The sequence below is a fragment of the Syngnathus floridae genome, chromosome 2 (assembly GCF_059516105.1).
Source record: "Syngnathus floridae isolate MCC-2025c chromosome 2, RoL_Sflo_1.0, whole genome shotgun sequence".
Taxonomy (NCBI): domain Eukaryota; kingdom Metazoa; phylum Chordata; class Actinopteri; order Syngnathiformes; family Syngnathidae; genus Syngnathus; species Syngnathus floridae.
In genome coordinates, this window is record NC_142414.1 from 8,601,969 (window position 1) to 8,618,666 (window position 16,698).

The 16,698-nt window shown below is 43.0% G+C and overlaps 1 long non-coding RNA gene across 1 annotated transcript; it reads right to left on the reverse strand.

Annotated features, from left to right (window-relative positions):
- Window positions 1-11,694: 11,694 nt before the first annotated feature.
- On the reverse strand, window positions 11,695-16,101 carry LOC148401565 (uncharacterized). Its single transcript, XR_015857168.1, has 3 exons — window positions 16,008-16,101; window positions 13,903-14,074; window positions 11,695-12,137 (listed from the first exon to the last, which is right to left on the reverse strand). It is a non-coding gene; the product is annotated as an uncharacterized LOC148401565 (long non-coding RNA).
- Between the last annotated feature and the right edge of the window lie 597 nt (window positions 16,102-16,698).

Genomic DNA, 16,698 nt, shown 5'->3' on the forward strand with positions numbered 1-16,698 from the left:
ACATCACGTGATGCATCCGAGCCACCTTTTGGCAGACGACGAGTTGTGATTTGTCCTCGGAATGCTAACACGAGGAAAGTTCAGAGCAGTTGCTCGCTTGCGTTATTTGCTGTTGCTTTGTCATCGGCTGGCTTGCTAACCCCTCCGAAAACGAATTTAATGCGGGCTGAGTAGATTCAGCCATGACTCTGCATTTAAATCTAAGCACGGCTGAGTCCAATAAAAAGTTTTGATCCAATTATACTTCTAAATCAGCAATAATTACGCAACGCCCATCTGCATATCTTAATTAATATTCAAATCTTACTTTTGCATGCAAATGTATAATATATTCAAGATTAGGTGTATTGCAGTGACGTCCATCTCCACCTTGCTTCGTCTTAATAAGCCGTGTTCCCTGCCAATGTTGCCAAGACTTATTAGAACGCAATATTCCCCGGCATGAACGCGGCAACCCCTTAAAATTACTCCTCTCAATTAAAATGGAGACGAATACAAAGGGCCTCCTTGGTTAATTTGCGTTCTCATATAATGCAAATAAGAGCGACGGGAGTAAACAGGTCCATCCGAGGTGCACGCCGCATGCCGGCTGAAGTCAGTCAAGTGTTGCAAATCGAATTTAAATATATGAATGTTTTCTCTCTGGACTCACTTTTGTCGCAGTCACAGGGAAGAAGCAGAGCTTCGAGATGTGTGTCGATATCCGAAGCTCCCAGGACTTTAATTAGACAAGCACCTGTATACGCTACAGCTCCCCAGAGCTCTTGTTCCCTCATATCGTGGAGAGGCAGTTAATATCGTCGTGCGAGCGAGGATCTATAAAAACCGCCGCCATAAACTAAACACGGCTCTGTAACATTCAAATAATAGCCAAATAGCTCACGGATAGAATAACCGGGTCGTATCGGGTCGTTCGAGTCCACATCGTGCCCAAGTCCGGTACGGATTGCAGGGCCTAATGGTGGTCTTAATGGATGGCTTTATTTTAAAAGGGCGCCATCCACCATCAATCACCCAGAAGCATCTGGAAGAGAAGCGGTGATTTAGCGTAGAGTCTCGCTCCTTTGCCAAGAAGCAAAAAAACGGAAAGACAGGGCGTCCCGGTGAGAATAAAGCATCAGAGCCACTCAACAACACCGGCGCAAACAATAATAAAAATGCCCCGGCTTAAAGGTGACATTCTCAATTTACGATTATTTGTGTCTATAAAGCGCATTTCTCGGCTGCCGACCGGATCGTGGCTTCTGTTACAAGAACAATACATTAAGTGAGGGGGGAGGGGGTGAGGGCAAATTGAAATTCTATCCATTTTATTAAGCCGACAGGCTCAGCTATACCTGAGATTTTCAATTTTGCCGGCGTGACCTCCAAGGAGACATTTCTTCCCTCGGTCTACCTTTTCCTTCTTCAATTCCCCGTCTCCCACCTTTATCAATGAGCTCCGAGGCAATTCTCAAACTGTGAGAGAAGCCTCAGAGATCAGGAGGTGGATGAAATCAGCCTTTTTTTTTTTATCTCTTTAAGTGATTGTTTTTCCTTCTACCGCTGTTACGGATGTTGAGTGGGAAATGTGATGGATTAGGAGAAGCCGTCCTACCACCGAACCAAACCCCAAAAATCAAACAACTGCTTGGTTGCTCCTAATCTCATGAATTCATATTTTAGAACATTTGGTACGTCTGTTTCTGTTCCAGTATGGAACGGCGGGGTTTATAAAGGTCTTGGAGTAGAAGAATTTGAGAATTTGGGATGACCGGGAGACGCTGCGACAACGGCACTTGCGAGGGGAACGTGACGGGAATCCCCCCCGGAGTCACGAAGAACAACTGACGTTGACCCATGACCCGTAGACCCCCGTAGACACAACGATGACAAGTCAAGAATCAGGAATCTCCACTTCTTGCTTTCCAGTCCTACTAGATTATTGTTTTAAATCTTCAGAATTTTTTGTCGGGGTTTTGACGAAGAGAAAAGCAGACAGAGGGACGGATAGCAACATTTCTCATTAATATCCCAGGAAGTTGGAAACTTTTCCCAAATCAAGATAGATAGATAGATGGATGGATGGATGGATGGATGGATGGATGGATGGATGGATGGATGGATGGATGGATGGATGGATGGATGGATGGATGGATGGATGGATGGATGGATGGATGGACGGATGACAGACAGACAGACAGACAGACAGACAGATAGATAGATAGATAGATAGATAGATAGATAGATAGATAGATAGATAGATAGATAGATAGATAGATAGATAGATAGATAGATAGATAGATAGATAGATAGATCCGTCAGTCCGTCGGTCGATATAGATATACGTAGATAGATATAGATAAATAGATATACGTAGATAATCAAAGCGGGCCACACAATGGAGATTGTCCCCGATTGCCAACGTGACTATCTCATCCGCAAGGGAAGATCTTGCACCACGACTGGTAAGACCGATTTACAAATACAGTAAGAAGATTGTACGTTTATAAGAACCTTTGTCAGACTTTGGAAAAAGCGCCTCGGTTACGGTAGCGGGCCCGTGTCTAATTGTTTGTCTCGAGAATGACAGTGGCGGTCGACGCCATGACAAGCAGACGTCACCCAGGATCACCCTCACTCCCTTGATGGATCCAATCCCGATGATCCCGATGACGTGCGGCTGTCCTGCCGCACTTCACGGCGTCGTTTTCATTCGGGAAAAGTTTCTAACTTCCTGGGAAATAATGAGAAATGTTACTATCCATCCCTCTGTCTACTTTTCTCTTTGTCAAAACGGCTTGAAACAAACATGCGAGCGCGAGTCCAATTACTGGCAAAAATGAGGCGCTTTGTGCGCTTGTGTGACGACATCAATGAGATTCTCCTTCATTTCACTCATTTCTGTGGGTTTCATGAAGCAATATGCCCGGAAAGTAAACATTTAGACGTGCACACACACAAGATGACGCTCGTGCCAGAAGCAAATTGGCAATCTCCGTCCCTCTCGCCTGCCGCCGTTCTAATGAAATTGTGCTGGAAATGGTTGAAATAAATGACATAATTCTGCGCACACACAATTAAAGCAGAAAGCTACATTCAGCTCCTAGTCGCTGCTATAAATAATGAATACGGCCATAATTATTCCCTCGCAAATTTGCATAATTATTGTGTTTTTCTTGGAAGCCGCGTGTTTACATTGCGGTGACCGACGCTTTGTGCGAGCGTGCGAGCGACACCAAAGTGGCATTATAAGGAAATGTAATTCGTCTGTATTTAATAAAGAGGTCACATGTCACATTATGGCATTGCACCACCTCTGTTTTTATGATGTAGTGTTTATGATGCATTGCTGCAAAGAGGGCAAGCGCGTTCAACTTTCTCTTTTTCTCTCTTTCAAAAATAAACTTAATGAGAGGTTGAGGCAGATGAGACTGCTCTTCTGTTTTTTTTTTTTTTTTTTACTTTAATGTGAGAGAGGAGCCATACAATATTTTCACTCTACATGTGCCTGCAATGTCTTTTTTACGATGGATTAGCGGCTATCCTCAGATATTATCCTCCACTCTAATGGATGTCGATTATCGAGTATTTGCCAGGTGCAGGCGCCCTTAGAAGAAATACATTGTCATCAGGAACTGATGACATTTCCGATGTGAGTTAATGTTTCCCAACCAGGTGCAGAGGTGTCAAATCCAGGTCGAGAAAGTAGAAACGCTGCAAATGTTTGGCTTTAGCCACATGTGCTTCTACTCAGGGAGCTTGTTTACCTACCATTTATCTGTGGCTAAGGCCAAATAGTAGCAGAGTTTTTATTATATAATTGTTTCATAAATAATATAAATATTTAAAATAAATTATATATACAAAAATGTAAATCAAAAATAAAAATAAGTAAATTAAATTAGTAAATTAAAGTAAATTAAAAAATATATATATTTTATATATCTTATATTATATATTTATATATTTTTTATATTTTATATTATAATAAATCAATCAATTTATTGTGATATATATATATATATATATACATTTATATATCACAATAAATCAATCAATAAAGAAATAAATATACATAAAATATAAAATGCCTTATGAATGCCTCAGGCAACGGAAAACCAGTAAGGAGGAGGAGCCAGATGGACGTCTCATGGGAAGATAGCAATCCTGAATATTACCAACATTCAGAAAAAGCAACACAAAAGAAAATATGGAAAAATACCAAGAGTTGTGTTACGTTCGACTTGTTAAAAATCATTAAAATGTATGAGTGATGAGTAACAAAAAAGGTTTGAGGGTCCACGAGCTCCAAAAAGTTGGCTCCACCAACAATTCTCCATTGTCAAACTGTATACACGCGTATTATTCCACAAACAGTCCGACAACAGGTAGACACCAAGTAATTTAAGTTAAATTAAATTAACCGCCGCTCTTATGTTATCAGCATGTGCATGTTGGATGGTGTTGGCCATTGGCTGTGTCCAAGCACACAAAACATTAGCCAGGTGACTTATCATAGCAGTCTGTGGCTGACCTTTTAATGCGCCTGTCATTGATTGCGTGGCATGCTGCGCTCTGTCCATCCCAAGGTGATAGATTATTCAATTAACTATTGACCTTTCCCGCAGACTCATTTGTCGATGGGAATGCTTTTATGACAGCGGTGCATTTGGAAAGCATAGGATGCTGAGTTTTGATTTTAGGATTTACCGCTCACATTATGTACGGACCCCTCCCCGGCCGTGTTCTCCTGTTGCCTCTTTGATTTAATACGGTGTACCTCCTCGACATTTGGCCGTTATTAGTTTCACGGAGAGGGCAGGTTGACAAGTCCTCCATCAACAGCGGCATCGTCGGATCATTCAGATAAGTCTGTCAAACGACTTCTTACCCGAAAAGTCTGTTCAGCAACAAACATGCCGTGCGATTGGATGATGGCCAGTTCTCAAAAATTCAGCAAGGGAACGTAACAAGTGTGAAAAATACGAAAAAAACGTATAGTGTCAAACTCAAGGCCTGGGGCCAGATACGGCCCGCCATATTTTATGTGGCTGCGAAGACAAATTGTGCATCGACTTCGTGTGTCAATACTAAATAAAAAAAATTGCAAATTTTTTTTGTTATTGCTAGCAATTTTTATTTCCATTCAATTTTTTAAATATTTGAACATTTAACTCTGATTTTAATCAGTTTGTTGTGTAGCCTATACTGTATACAATATATGAAGCTTCGACAATCATAATGGCCCTCCGAAGGAAACTATGATGCGGCCTGTGAAAAAAAAATTAGTTTGACACCTCTGGTATGGACAAACAATCACTGCTATGGACAACACAAAGTTTTTGGGATGTGTGGGGAAGCTCGAATGTGCTGAGGAAACCCACGCAAAAGCAGGCAAACCTCCACACTAAATTTCTGCAGGCTTCGAGGTGCTAAAAACTTTTTTTTCCCATTGTCCTCATTAGGGTCTCTGAAAAAGTTCCATTTGGACAGCTATTTATTTTTTCTGGCTCAAGATCCTCAAAAGGTGTAATCGTGCAGCCTCTTTCCGATTCCAAACGTGACCCTCTCAGTTTTTTGTTGTTTTCTTTCTACGTACAAGCTTACAGTACGCAACGTGAGTGTAACATTCCTGGCCGTGAATCAAATTGCCCCCTGGGAATAATATAGATTGAACCTAATTCCAGCACTTAGCTCTGCCTCCTGTAGTCGAAGGCCTGTTAATCAGTGAAGTCTACTGTGGGAATTGCACCACTCGGTTAAATGGCAGAGCACTCAGGTTCAGTGCAACGCCGTTAGCCTCGGGAAAATAACTCGATGCTTTGTTTTTCACCTGAGCGATACGGTCGGAGCAAATAATCTCCGTCACCTCTCCCACAGGGTCTCTCGACGTACGGACTCGTGATGGAAGAGTCATAACTCGCCTCTCCGTCTTGATAAAACACTCCTAACAATTGATGTGTGCTTGTAGAGCGCTGATAGATATCTGATCTCCCGTGCCTCTTAAATATCACATCCCTTTGGCGGCTCTGACAGGAAGTAGCTCCCCCGCTGCCGCCGGAGCCAATCGGTTGACGGATGGAGGGATTGAACGTTTACGGGAGGACGGCAACGCTGCAATTACCCACAAAGGAGGGACGGCAAAGTGGCGTTTGACGTGATTTATCCGACAGTGGCGGGAGTGCGTTTAAAGCCGGACCCCGCCACGTTGTGACAGTGACGCACGCGTGAAATCAATTGGACTCCTCTGAGCGCAAGTGGTTGCTGTCAGAAGGTGAATGGCTGTCCGTCATGGCGGCCGACCACCCGCAGACTTTGCTAACGTTAACCTACCAACGTAACGTCCAAGCATGCTAATCAAATTTTAACCAGACGGGTAATAAATCGGCCTCGTTTGTGAGAAACACAACTGTTTTCATTCTTAATCCTTGAGTTGTTTTTAGCAAAGCTCACCACAAATATATTAAGACACCTCAGAACTGTTTTTATTAGCCCAGCATGCCCCCTTAATATATTAATTTGTATTTCAATTTACTATTTCCACCATCTTTGTGGTTTTCCCATGGTTATGTGTGAAACGCTTTTGTCACAGCTGCAGCTGTTGTAAAATGAGCTGTACAAATAAAAAAATATATAAAAAATATATGTATATAAAAAAATAAAAAGATATATTTAAAAATAAATAAATAAACATATAAAATAATATATAATAAATAAATAAATTAAAAAAATATATATATATATTTATTTATTTTTTCTAAATAACAATAACTCATCCAGACTGTTTGAAAAATAACAATTCCGCATGTATCGTCCGTGTGAATATGGTTGTGTTTTTTTCTGCGGACTTATCTTCCAACCTAACACCAATAAAGTCAACTTTTTTTTTTGTGAGCTTGTCCGTGTTGTTGTGTTGAGAACAACAAGAAAGCTTCCTTGGTGTGGAGTCATCACCAGGCCACTTCTGTGCCCTGGTCAATAATTCACCAATGGGAGCCATGCTACAGGCTGAGTTTGGGAGGGAAAGAAGGATAGGTTTCACTTCTCCCGATCCGAAGCCATGACAAGCGTTATAGAGCCTCTCGTCCATGATGCATGAGTGATGCATTTTCAATCCCTTCCAATGTTCATGCATTTTTTAGGAAAGAATACTTTGCGGTGCTGAAGGGTGGCCAGCTCTAAAAATAACACCATAGCCCCTTGCACCCTTTTAAATTGATCTTGGCGAAACTGACGCCAGCGTGGGCGAGCCTTTTGGATGTTTCAACTTGATACATGAGAGTTTTCATTCTTATCCGCATTTGTCTATTTGAATATCTGACATCCGTTTAACCGCTGATAAGTCGGATGCATACAATCAGAGCCCAAGTAGCTCAACTTGCAAGCCCACGCACGCTGGCTGCGTGTGCAAATGAGCGAGAAGCGGGTCGGAGGGCACTCCAAGTTGTCCGCCTCGTCCGAACGGCTCGCTGAGTGACACCTTGGCAGCGGCGAACAGCTCACTTTGTTTTGTCTTTTGCTCTCGGCGATGGAAGTTTCTTTCTCTCTTGTGTTTGCTCATTACCACTAATTATAGAAGTTTTACCTCCTCAGAAGAATTTTTACAATTTACGTAGTTAGGCCTGATTTAGTCAAGGATTCCAAGTGCGAACACGGGCGGAAACTTGATTGCACACCCGACCAGATGTGGAAGCTGATCTGGATGCAATCAGGATTATGTGCAATATGATTGCTTAGTACATTTCTCAATCTCAAAATATATTTAAAATGTAACATTTATTTAATTAAATATTTTTTTAATCAAATTTAAACAAAAGAAAAACATTTTTTTTAAATATATTTAAAATATTTTTTCTAGAATTTCATTTTTTGTTTGACCTATAAAAGATTGCACATATATTTTATCCTTCCATTGAAATATAGTTAAGAAAAAAAATTCTAAATACGGTCAAATGAGGAGAAGGAAAAGCAGAAAACATGCTGCTGTGGTTTGCTGAGTAAATTTCAATGATTCACTCTTGTTTATCATGTCCACTGTTTAGTTTTGTTGCCGTTTTTATAGCTCTTGGCAAAAGAACACAGGTTAGCTCCATTTGGGATTTTTGTACAAGATCGCACAGATCTCGTAAAACACGTTTACCAACAATTTAATAGATACTATTTGGGATCTTTTTAAATCACATCCTCAGTGCGTCAACCCAGGGCCGAACGAAATCTCCTTTAACTTGTCATTCGTCCACGTGGGCCTTTCTGTGGCTGCAGCAGGAAGTGCACAATTGAGCCGCAGACCAAAATCAACATTGTGTTTCCAGCCAGAACATTCATCCATCCATACATGGGGCTGGGAATACACTTTTAGAAAGGTTACTTGTAAAAAAAGGACCTTTAACTATTTAGTGTGGGGTATAAAATGTTTTGCCTCTATGAGAGATCACTCCTTTTGATTTATATAATTTCTAAGATGCTTTATTAAATTAATATTGGAAGTGGTCCAAAAAAATAAATTATATATATCTTATTTTTATATATATTTTATTTTAGTTTTTTATTTAGTTAATTAACCCTAACCCTAATGTATTTTATTTATTTTAATTTTTTATGTGCCAATATGTGTTCTTGCTATTATTTTTTTTAATGGTCTTTTATTAATTGCAAATGATAGTTGAAGTCAGGATGGACCACCTGAGCTGATGAATGGTTTCTGAACAACCTGTTCTAATGCAAAACAAGTTGGCGACACATCGGTCCAAACGTGGCATCAACTTCCTGGTCGCGTAATAATGAAACCGTCATAAGCCAATGGGGAGTCAGCGGCGCCGATGTGATGCTTTTGTTGCTGGCAGGTTTTCCTCTCCCAAATCAACGGGCGATGCTCTTTCCCAGACCTGAATGTACTATTTGTCCACTAACTCAGATTTATGAAACAATATCTCAGCAGTGTTTGACTTTGTGTCAACACTCCAAACTCGGCGGCGGCGCTGGAGCTGATCTGTTGCCGTTGCTGGTTTTAATCACGATGGGATGCTTTTCACTTCCTGCCTGAAAAGTGAAACAGCTTCGGAATGTCATTCTCTGAAAAGAAAACAGAGAGGATCCACAGAGGAAGTCCTCCCACAGTCCTCTGCTGTCCATTCACACACTCTCATGTATTCTCACACCCACACGTGCACGCACACGCACACATGTACACACACGCGGGGCTTGCTGGGAATCATCAGACGCTAAGGGAGGAAGGCGGACAGGCTTTTCCCACATTTAGACTCCGTGGATGCTTCAGATGTCAAACTAAAAATAGAGCCAGCGTGGAATCAAGCGCTCTCCACTTTTACCTTCAAAACACAAGAGTTATGAGCATCCTGCCTGGAGAAAACCCGGGCGCCATATTTTAAACGCCTTAAAGGTTTTCACGTGCCAAATAAAAGTCAAATCTAAGCAAAGGAGACGTCATTTAACACACGTGAGCTTTTTATTCAAAGGTTTTCGTCTTGCTACCATTAGCGATGTACATTTAGCATCCGGCCTAGCTTTTTCTGATGTAAACAAAGTCGGAAGGTAATTATAGGAATTTGGACAGCAGAGCGCCAAGTCATCTGACGGATGATCCCAGCGTGATGGGATCAGCGCTGATGTCTTCTATTCTTCATCTGCTGGGAACACAACAGTGTCCAACAAGGTCACCATCTTGGAATAATCCCATCACGCCTCGCCCAAGTCACTTTCTGCAGTCCGTTGTGATTTAGCCCAAGCAGGCGGTCAAAAGGGCACGTTTTTTTTTTTTTGTTTGCACACGCCGCAACCGAGCGGATGAGTACGGGAGTTGCTGAAACGTGACGCGGCCGGCCGAGGCATTGATACGGAGTGCTGTAGAAAGTCATCAGTGTCATCATTTAGTCCATAGGTGTCAAAGTCCAGGTTCGGGGGCTAGATACGGCCCGCCACATCGTTTTCTGTGGCCCGCGACGAAAAATTTTGCAATGACTTTGTGTCATTTCTACAATTACAAATTTTCTTCATTTTTTAAAAACAGCAATATTGCTAGCAATTTTTATTACCATTCATCTTTTTAAACTATTTAAACAGTTTTACTAGTCTCTGATTACGGTCCGCTACATCATTTTGTGTGGCCTGCGAAGACAAATTTTGCAATGACTTTGTGTCATTACTAAAATTACAAATTGTCTTCACTTTTTAAAAATATAGCTCTTGCTAGCAATTTTATTATTATTATTATTTATCTACAATGACTTTGTGTCATTACTAAAATGACAAAATGTCTTCACTTTATAAAAATACAGCTATTGCTAGCAATTTTTATTACCATTCATCTTTTTAAACTATTTGAACAGTCTCTGATTTCAAAACTAGTTATTCATCTGTTTGTTGCGTAGGCTACACTGTCATTGTCATTATGGCCCTCTGAGGGAAACTATGACCCACAACAAAAATAAATTTGACACCCCTGATTTAGTCGGTCCGGATGTTGGCACTACGTCAGAAAAAAAAAACCCTCATTGTGTGCTATGTCCAACAAAGCGACAAGCACAATTTTTCAACCTTCAAAGTTGTCGTTGTCAGAATCTCCGGCGGCCTCGGGACCGCCTCCACCTTCGCTTTCCCTTTCCGTGTGCGTACAAGTAAGCGCTTTCTCCGCTTACCAGCTTCCTCTTCATCCTCGCCGGCCTGATGCGAGCTGAAGCCGTGCTCATGTGTTTGCTCATTCCGCGCACAAACACTCTAAATCACATTTATGGAGTTCCACACGTCACTTCGGTGGAAAGAGACACCAGAGCGCATTAAGACTCGCCCGGGGGTAGGGGGAGACGGGCCGTGCTTACGGGTCACTAAGGATTACCCAAGGAACCATCATTTAATTTTTATTCTATTCGAGGTCCGACGTGTCTTGCAATTCCTGGTCGGTCTTTTTTCCTCAACCCAACATAACACGTTCAAACGGCATTATTCAAAAAGTCCAGTCAAAGAGGTTTGACGTGATCAAATCATTTTTTGTCGATTTGCACCAAAAATGAAAAACCCGATGCTGGAAGACGCTCCGTGACAACTTTCTGCCTTTTTTGTTTTAAATGGCAAACATGATCCGAAGCTCCCTCATTGATGTCTTTCTTTGCAGACGGCAGTAGCGGCGGCGGCGGCGGCGGCTTTTGGAGCACCGAGCCAGCCCGCTGTAAAAGGTGCTGTAATCTCCTGATGCGTGATGACAGGTACTCTCAAAGCAAAGCCTTTACAAGCTCTACCTGCAGCGCCGCTCGCTTTGATGGAACATCAGTGAGCTGTCGACTCCGCTAACGGGCCCGCTCATGTACAACGCTAGCACACACACACACTAGAATCCCATCCGCTTCAGTAATTTCCACGTAGTTCCCTCCACAGCTTCTTCAAAATTGTGTGTCCAAATATAAGTTTAATGACTCGGTTTAAATGACAAAAAAAAAATGGTTTCTTAACCCTAAAAAAGTCTTTGAATATTTAGCCGGTGAAGGTGCAGCAATGCCATTTCTACGTGTGAGCTAGCTTAGAAAAAAATGCTAGCCTGTTTAGCTAAAGTATGTTTAGTGTCAATTAAGCATCTTTTTCGAAACAATGAGGTGTTATACAAAAATACATACAAAATACTCGAGTACTGTCAATTTAAAATGATATAATTCAAGTTACAGAAAGAAAAAAATATCACAAGAATAAATACTGGACTGAGAAACTAGTAAGGAACTTCAGATGTTTTTTAACGTGAAATTGATCGTCAAATTCACAAAATTATCAAACAGGAATCTGGAAATTCAGATATTGCGTAACAATATTTGGATTTTCAACACAAATGAAATGAAAAACAACATCTCAAACTAAAACTCATCTAAGAGGAGTTACATCTTCATCATCAGTGTGTTGTGACACCCGCTTCCAATTCAAACGCTGCCCCGGCCGCCACCTGCGCCTGCCAAACTTGCTAATGATTGCATTTTCCGCATCAAGCCAGTTCAAGACGAAGGAGCCACCTTGCACCTTCCCTCCTTTTCCTTCTCGAGTATGTCAGATGGTAAATTCTGTTGACAGCCCTGACAGGTTTGCTAAGAAACGCAGAGTTCATTAGCAAAGTCATCGCTCGGTCCTTAAAGGTCGCCAGTCCGCCAAGCGAAGCGCTCCTGAGAATGAAGAGAGGTTGAGGTGTGAAAGCGTCACCCGTGTGTTTGCGTCGCAACATCGAGTCCATCCATCCATCCATCCGTCCATCCATCCATCCATCCATCCATCCATCCATCCATCCATCCATCCATCCATCCATCCATCCATCCATCCATCCATCTACCCTAACCCAAACCCGAACCCGAACCCTAACCCATCCATCCATCCATTTAGGAGGCCTCACTCCAACTCTGACATGAAGCATTCGAGGTCAACGAGCTTCTTTCGTCATGTGCGAGCGCCTTACATGCACTTTGGGAACATACTTTGCTAATTATACGGCGGGAAAGTCTCTGCTTTTGCGCTATATTTACTGCAGACACGAGATTGCGCCTTGCTTTTCAACATCTCCAAAATGTGTCAATGGGTGCCGATGGGAGCGGCTGATTTGATTGGACTTGCGCTGGCGGTTTCTGAAGACGTGAATGACTGCAAGATGGCGGAACGAAAATCCAAGGAAGGGACTTGTCAAGAGCATTTGGATGTTGTTGAAAGCAGCAGCTGATTGAGCTCAGCCTCCCTCTCAGGAAACTGGTGACATCCTCCTCATGAGGTCACCGTGAACTTCCACATCGGTCACGAACTGGGTCGTCGCATCCTCTGACTTTCGTTTCACATGTCGGATTTCAGTTAACGTATTTTTTCCGGACCTAAGCCGATACTTTTTGCACAAGCTTTGACCCCTGCTGTTTAAAAGTCCAGTGCGCCTTATCTATGGATTTTTCATGATTTTTATGAATATTAAAGAATAAAACACCTGCGGCTTATAGTCCAGTGCGGCTAATATAAAAACAGGATAGATAAATAGTTAAAGAAAGAAAGAAAGAAAGAAAGAAAGAAAGAAAGAAAGAAAGAAAGAAAGAAAGAAAGAAAGAAAGAACGAAAGAAAGAAAATAAATAAATAAATAAATACATAAACACCTGCAGCTTATAGTCCAGTGCGGCTAATATGAAAACTGGATCAACAAACAAACAAACAAACAAACAAACAAACAGGACTTTCCCTAGCTGGTTCAGCTTATATTTTGGTGTGGCTTATAGTCCAGAAATGACGGTATTTGTCACGTGTTCTTTTTGAGAACGATCTCAAAATAAGCTGCTTCACATGGCAGTTTGCGAGTCCAAATTCCCATTTTGCGCCACAAACACACACATTGAAAAGCATTCCTGCCAATGAGCAGATTCTTCTACTTTATGGATATGTTCCAGAACTGCTCAGCCAAAGTCCAAATCAAATATATTGTTGCTTATAGTGCGTTATTCATGGCCCGTCACAAAGTGCTTTCTTGCTTATTTTGTGGCGCTTGAAAGAAAAGGTGGCCTGGTATGTAAGCAGCGCTGTCATGCAGATGAAGCCCCGGCACGTTTGAAGGGTGGAAAAGCTCCTCCTCGCCTTATGAGCTAATAAAGCACTTTTACAGGCTCCGACTCTTTAAATCAGGGTGAGGCAGCAGATTTTACGCACTCCGACGCCTCCATCATTACGCTGGCAAATGTCACATTGTGATTAAAAGGCCCGCCTTGGCCTACAGAACTGAGGATAAAGCATGTGACGCGCCCGCCGAGACACAAGAATGCAGCTCGGCCAAAGAGCAGAACAATGCTGCGTTCCCACAGCGTTCCCTCGTCCTGTTAAACATCACAACGTTGTCATCGACGTTTCCCAGATATAAATCAGCGTCGGGATCAGAGAGGAGAGGCCGCGAGGCACATCTCGAGTCTTACGCTCGGCGGTTCTGGCAGCCTCGGGCCGTGGCGGCGGGCTCCAGGCGTCAAGGCGCCACCTCAGACTCTCTGCTGTGGTCGGGCTGCAGTCTCTCTCCACATGGCACTCATTTCTGGCTTCGGAGTTGCAGCGTGAGAGCGCCGCTTGGCCGTTCCAGCGGTGAGGAGATGCCTGAACAATTACGGCAGTAATTAGGGGCGGGAGGATCTCCGAGGCGGCGGGGCCCCGGCCGAACGGGCCCCGCTGATCAAATGACGAGGACGGGGCGCCGCCGCCGCCGCCGCCGCTATTGGAATGAATAATTTACAGCTGCTGTAGAACTTGTGTGGAAGTGCAGCGCAAACAGCATGAAAGCAAGAAGAGAAGAAGTGGGCGGAGTTAAAGATCAAGCCGTTCCATCAAAAGGAGAGAAGCGACTCACACCCCGCTCGTATCGTTGGCTTCAAAAAGAGCTTTGTCTTTTTATTTGTTTCCTATTTGGGAGGCAAAATCTGGCCATTAACGCAATTTTCTGCCAAAAAAACAAAACTCCCGCGATGACGGATCTCTTTTCATATTCCTGAGCCCGCAGTGAGTCGTTTTCGCCGCCCTGACCCAACATCACAAGCCGCCGTTCGGTCATTTGGCCGAACCGAGAAGCAAGCGAGAAGTTAAATTGGATCAAATTCATGCATCCTTTGTTTCCACTGCAATGGCAAACTTCGGCCCGGCTGGCCGGCCCGGCCCAGCCACGTGAAACCTCATTGTTCCACGCTCGTCACACAAGCAACTTTGATGTCGACCCACTTCCTCGGCACGGCGTAGATGCGTGTCGACGTGTCATCCGCACACTCGCCGGACAGCGCCACGAGCCTGACCGCAAACTGGCCAATTATTTAGAGCGGCCCGCTGATTCTACCTTGAATAAACAAGACAGTGAAGCCCGTCTCGCATTAGAGCAATGTTGGGCACGTTTCTCCGTCCAAGCTGACAGTCGAGTCTTTTTAATCCGAACAGCTCCAGAAAACGACTCGCTAACAGACACAATGGACTCAAACTACTATTAGCACCTGTGACCTTTTTATTTTGAGCCAAGGAGGAGGGAGCAGTGGCCTATTTTCTTTTGGAGGATAACCTCTTTATTTGCAATTAATCCTCCCTCCTGGCAGCCCTTCCTTCAATTTAGCAGAGGAAGATGTCGAAGGCAAGAGTTACTTAACCCCGGGGCCTTTGAAAAAGACTCCACCTCATTTTGCCAGGCGGCCTGATTGAATCATTAGCGGCGCTGTCTGCATCGCCTAGCGACGGCGCTAATCTTACCTGATAGCAGAGATTTGAATTCAGATAAAGCCAGCACTAATGCTTTGTGCTCCGGTATGTGACTCAATACGGTTTTAGTTGGATAGGCCGATCATTTTGACTTATAGGTGTCAAACTCAAGGCCCGGGGGCCAGATACGGCCCGCCACATGATTTTATGTGGCCCGTGAAGACAAATTTTGCAATGTCATGCCTAGAATTACAAATTGTCTTCACTTTTTAAAAATAGAGATATTGCTAGCAATTTTTATTACCTTCCATCCTTTTACTAGTTTCTGATTTCAAAGCTAGTTATTCGTTAGCTTGTTGTGTAGCCTATACTGTATGTATATAGAAGACGTTGACAGTCATAATGGCCGCCCGAGGGAAACGATGAATACAACGCGGCCCGACAAAAATGAGTTTGACGTCCCTGTTTTAACTCAATGAAATCTAAATTACTCGGTTAAGTGACTAGCACGTGATTGGCCGCTCGTCGCCGCCGTCCCGGCTAATCTGCGAGGCGGCCGCCGCCGTGTGCCAGTCTGGCACGGAACCACGAGCTCACGTGCCCTCGAGAAAAATATACGAGAGGAGGGGATATCTTGAAGGAACGTCACCGATGAATCTCACTCTGCCACCTTCTCTCCGTCGCACTAAAATATTCAGCAGCATCCCGCGGCCGCCATATTTCCCCTTTTATTGTTGCTGATATAAAGAGCAGCAATTATTTGATTCCACACTTATGAAAACATGTATGTTATGAGAAAACAAGCAAGTTAAGCTTTAATTGGCGCCATTTGTCACGCCCCTGGCAAGGTACTTACCTCTTTGGCACCTCTCGGAAGATTACGCATTAGTATTCTTGAATGGAGATGAAAATTTGGTTCCGCCGTAATTGGGGACGCCTGGTGTGTACCTGCAAAGTGGCAAAACATTTTCCAAACAAACGCTTTATGTATTTGATTCTAATACGCTTTATTGCCTGCAGTGTTAACTCGCCTCATGTGGAACAATCCTCTCAATTAATGTGATAAATTCTAAAGTTTGTTCTCTGCAGGAGACATTGCGTGCAAATGCAGGATGAGCGTGGGAGTCGATTCATCTGCTGCCAATGTGAAGACACAATAACAGCGCGTACATTCCGCTCGGACCGCTTGGCAGGTAAAACGTTGGAAAACCTTTTTCTTGCTGCTTCCATGCCAGCATTGTGACATCGGTGTGTTTTTATCAAACAAAAAAAAAAATGCCCTGTGAAGTTGGATTTAATTGGAGCTGAAGTCACCAAAGTGTTAAAAATGGAAGACGGTTTTCTCAAACTGTCCTGTCATTTTTTTTCTTTCAACAAAACAAAATATGCCACTAAAATATTTTCCATTGTTTACTTTTGACTAATTTACTGTCATCTTATGTGTCATGTGGCAACAAAATGTCAATCCGAAATCAGCACAATGGAACCAGAACAGTTCATACATGTTTTTGATAGTAACAGGGCTAGCCAAAGTGCGGCCGCCCACA